This window comes from Sciurus vulgaris (assembly GCF_902686455.1).
Source record: "Sciurus vulgaris genome assembly, chromosome: X".
In the NCBI taxonomy this organism is placed as follows: domain Eukaryota; kingdom Metazoa; phylum Chordata; class Mammalia; order Rodentia; family Sciuridae; genus Sciurus; species Sciurus vulgaris.
In genome coordinates this window covers 71,186,339-71,191,436 of record NC_136471.1, presented here as the reverse complement: position 1 = coordinate 71,191,436, position 5,098 = coordinate 71,186,339, and the positions used below count along the sequence as shown (strand labels likewise).

The 5,098-nt window shown below is 40.8% G+C and overlaps 1 pseudogene across 1 annotated transcript; it reads left to right on the top strand.

Annotated features, from left to right (window-relative positions):
- The first annotated feature begins 1,350 nt into the window (after positions 1-1,350).
- LOC306651109 (nucleoporin Nup43-like) lies at positions 1,351-2,097 on the top strand (annotated as a pseudogene). Its single transcript has one exon. The product of its transcript is annotated as a nucleoporin Nup43-like (transcript).
- The last annotated feature ends 3,001 nt before the right edge of the window (positions 2,098-5,098 follow it).

Here is a 5,098-nt window from a genome sequence, read left to right as displayed (position 1 = left end):
GTTTTCTTCAACTCATTGATTTTTCCATAAAATGACTGTTTTAAATTCTCTGAGAATTCTTCCATCCTAATTACTGCCTCATCAGTTTTGGGAACTTTATTCTGAGTACTAGGTGAGATCAGTTCCTGAATGCTCTTGAAGTTTTTTGGCATGCAATATCATATAGGGATTGAAAGATCAGATGTTTATTCCAGTTTTCTTAATCTGGCTTTGTGTCTTTCTTTCCATAAATCCCAAACAGGCTGCATATCTTCTCTGAGCCAGTAGTCATTTCCAGTATTTCAGCACTGGTTGATTCCCATATCCAAGTTTACTGAGAGTCTGCTTTTGGTGTGTTGTCATTGTTTCAATACTAGAGGGTTATTCATGTCCATGTTTGTCCCAAATACCCTGTTGTCACACAGATAAATAAACAAGGAGAATATCTAGAAAACAGTCACCATGAATCTCTCCCTAGGGATAAAATAGCCCCAGATTTCTCATTTCCAGTTATTGGGCTATGATCAGGCACTGCAGGATTCTGCCTGGTTCTGGACAGAGTTACTGTGGATGGACCAGACTCAGGCTCCTATATTATGCTTCTGATCTCCACAGCCACCAAGCTATATCATACAGAATGCACAGCATGTCAAAATCAGCATATAACAGTGGGGTAGGACCATGGCCTACACTGCTATGGACTGCCTACTCCTGAGGTGGATTCATAGCCCAAGACCACTGCAAACAACCACAGATGATGCTAAATGGAATATGCCTGAAAGTCTGTGGTTATATGTATTTCCTGAGACCAATCTTTTCCAAAGTCTCCATCCACAGACAGACCTGGGATTGAGTCATTAATAACTTCCCTATGTTCAGTTTCACCAACTCACCACTAAGAACAAAGTCTTATGATTGATGCCTTGTTCTACCCCTGGCAGATGAGATCTGGCAACACACTAACCTGCCCTAGGGTGAGGTAGTGCTGATAAATGCAATTCCTGGTCACCTAGGCAGATGCTAAGCTGTGTTATTCCTGAACCTCAGAGCTTCATGGTCTCAGTAGTGCACCAAAGCCCATATGTGCAGAAACATGAGTGTGGCCCACTTGGGCACTGGTTTCTGCCTGGGCTGGGATACTTCTAGAGCTCTATATATGGGCACTATCCTAGTATTATCTGTTCTACCCCAGGTTGAGGTATGGGTGGTAGAAATAGTCCCTTGACCATCAAGGCTAATGCTAAGCTGGGTTTCACCTGTTTCTCATAGCCATAAGAGCCACACAGTCATAGGTTGTGTGGAGGTTTCCCAGGCCCACTCAAAGGCTGGAAATGATACAGGTCAAAAAATTGACTCTCAGTTGTCTTCAGCATGAAGGAAATTTATACCAAGTTTGTGTCAGAAAATCAGCAAACCCACTGGCAATCAGCAACTCCAGGAAGCCCACAGACCAGAGAGAATTTCGATACCAGCTCTTGGGACAATGAGGAGAATTACGTTTCACTGTAATCTGTTGGAGATTTGGGGAATTTGAACTCTGACAGAGGATTCAAAAATGACCTTAAATTATTGTGTGATAACAAACATCATGGTGACGTCATGAATTTACAATTTTGTCCAGGAAAGAATTGTAGCTGCTTCATCAACAGGATGTGCAACAGTTTTTCTCCATCATCTAAATAACCAGACTCTGTTAGTCAACCAGCAGTGAACAGCAGCCCACTACCATATGGGGCCTGGCAGTCCTTTCTATTACAGTGCTACATGTACAGGCATTGTATGCAACAACCCAGAAATTCTCATAGTTGGAGAGGATGGTCAAATAAATCTCTTCAGAGTTGGTCACAGGAAGTTGTAAGAACTATAGACAATGCAGATAGCAGTACACTCTATTCTGTAATCTTTCTTTGAACTCCTGAGATGCTTACAGTATATTCAATTGAACAGTTAAAAATGTGGGACTTCAGACAACAAGGAAATGAACCTTCTCAGATATCATTGACTGGTGTTCTAATTGTTGGGGGCTGTGCCATGCAGACGGCGCCAGGATGGCGCCTGGCAGTCAGCCAAAGGTTGTCGGCTGGTAGGAGGTTAACTGACATAAGCACACTCAGGTGATTTATCGTCCATGCACACAAAGCATGCGCATGTGTTCTCGAGCACTCCTAATCATGCCTGCTCGGATATCTAGCGTCTTGCCTAATGTTTGCATAAGAGGCGTGGCCCTGCTCTCTGCCTCCTGGAGGTGATATAAGCGGGCCGTAGGCGGAGCGCGACAGCGAAAGCAGCAGCTACCAGCAAGAGGCAAGAGGCGGAGAGAAGCCACTAGCAGAAAGGAAGAAGAAAAGGCAGCAAGCAGATAGAAGCAGGGAGTAGGGGCAGCGGTGGAAGGCAGATCTCGGAGTGGAGAACTGAGAACACACCTTTAGGTTGCAGATCACAGATAGGCAGATCGCAGTGCACTAAAGCACCTTAGGTAGACGCATCCTTAGTTCACAGGATGCAGGATGCACCTTTAAGAAGAAGCAGCAGAAGCCTAAGAAGATAAGATCTCTGAAAGTGTAGTCTCTCTCTCTTAAGCAAAGCCTCTCTCTCTCTCCTCTCAAAGCAAGTAAGCCTCATTTCCTCTATCCTCTATAAACAAGTAAGTAAGGAAGCAGCTCAGAGATAGAAGTAGCTCAGTTTCCAGTCCACCACCCATGCAAATTGTTGCTGCAGGTGGTGACAAATATCCGCGGATTTGGTACTGCAAAGAGCCTGTGACATCAAATGTCATTTTTCTATGTTAACAGACATCCCAACCAGCAGCATGTTATAGGTACTGGTGTCCAGGATGGAATGCTGAGTATTTGGAATGTTAGACAAGGCACTATGCCTGTATCTCTGCTGATGTTTCATGAAACTGAAATGTGGGAAGTTCATTTTCACCCATCCAACCCAGATCATTTATTTGCTTGTTATGGCACTGGGATGCCTCCACAGATGTGCCTGAAAAGTCCTCACTCTTTCATCAAGGAGAAAGTACTTTTCTGTGTCATAGCATTAGTAACCAGGCTAATGTTCACTAATCTCTAATAAGTTCATGGCTCAGTACTGATCCTGCAAAAGACCATATTGAAATTGTAAGCTTGCTTCCCAACAGGACTCTGGGAATAGTTTGGATGTTTTAGGTCGTTGTCTTGTTTCTGGAACTGATTCAGAAGCAATATGTTACCAGGCAACTGTTTTCATGAAAATACTGCAATTATATTATTTCAAGTTAAAAATATACTTAGCCTTTTGAATTAGAAAAATGACTCTATGCCACCCATCTACCCACAGGTCTCCCACCTGATGGCCAGTTTCAGTTTATAAGCTCCAACTGTGAGCTCTGGCCTGTGTACAATGCCTTCAGTTTCTAATGAATGCTGGACCTCACTGTGGTGGGCCTGGTACTGAACTATAAGAAAAAGACCTGTGCTAGCTTTTGTGCCCTTCTCAGGGAGAATTTTTGCTCCCTGCTATGCCTCCTGAGGTTGTAGGAGGAGGAACTGAGGCAGTGTACTGACCTGTGACAGTTCTAGTGGATTAATGTGCAGGTATTGGATTGGCAGCAAGGGTCATGGGGTTTTGCTAAGCACTGTGTTTCACCATGGTGGATCTGGTACTATGTTTCAAGTCTAAGCTCTGGACTTAATTTTCTCTCTCTCCTCCAAGTGAAAATCCTTTCTCTATATGCTTGGATGCTTGAAGTTGGAGGAGGTGTGTCACAGGCAACTCTTTCCTTCCTGCCTTCTTCAAAGTATCTTTTAATTTTGTTATCGATAAAGGAGGCACTATAGTCTCTTTCATGATTTCTATAGCTCTTGTGAAGGTAGCTTCGTATATGTAAATAGATGATCAACTTGGTGTACTTGTAGGAAAATGATCACTAGAGAATCTAATTCAGTTAGCATCTTGCTCTGTCTCTTAATATTATTTTAAAATGTATATAGATGTAGAATGTATAAATCATTAATTTGCCAAATAATTTTCTATGAATAAAAATGTTTAGTCATCAATAAACTTTGAAAAACAGGAGAAAGGCAGCTTAGCATTACACTTCGTGGTCTAGGGACTGTTCCTAACAACCATATTACAATCTGGGGGAGCAAAGCTAACACCAGGAAAGTGCCCAGAGATGGAGTTCTAGAACTGCTCCAGCACCAGGCAGAGACTGGGGGTTCAGGGAGAAAGAATATTTTGAATTTACTCTTAGCAGTTTTTAAGAATATAATTCATGGTTATTAACTATAGTCACCATGTTGTACAGTAGATTATTCAGAACTCATTCCTCTTATCTAACTGAATTGTGCATCCTTCGACCAACACATTCCCAAACCTCCCCACTCAATTCCTGTTAACCACCATTCTATTCTCTACTTTTATGAGGTCATCTTTTAAAAATTTTCCATCAGTGAGATCATGTGGTATTTTTCTTTCTGTCTGATTTATTTCACTTAGTATAATGTCCTCTAGGTCCATTCAGGTTGTTGCAAAAGTCAGGATTTCCTTCCTTTTAATTTAAAATAGTATTCCATTGTGCAGTTATACCACATTTTCTTTGTCCATTTATCCATCGATGGACATGTTTTTACTTCCATATCTTGACTGTTGTGAATAATGTTGCAAAGGACATGGAAATGCAAATATATCTTTTCCACTGATTTTAATTCCTTTGAATTTCTATTCAGCTGTTGGATGCTGAATTATATTGGATGTTTACATTTAATATTTTGAGAAACCTCCATACTGTTTTCCATAACGCGAATACTAGTTTACATTCTCACCAACAGGGTGCAACTTTCCCATTTTTCTGTATCATCAACAGTACTTTTTTATCTTTTACATATTTGAAAACAGACTTTCTAAGAGGTGCAAGGTAATATCTCATTGTACTTTTAATTTGAATTTCTCTGCAGGTAATGATTATGAGTATTTTTATATATCCATTAGCCATTTGTATACCTTATTTTCAGAAATTTCTATTTTGTTCACTAACCAATTCTCTAATTGTATTGTCTTCTTACTATAGAATTGAGTTCCTTATATAATTTGTGTATAAACCAAATGTGTATCAGATGTAGGGTTTAGAAATAGT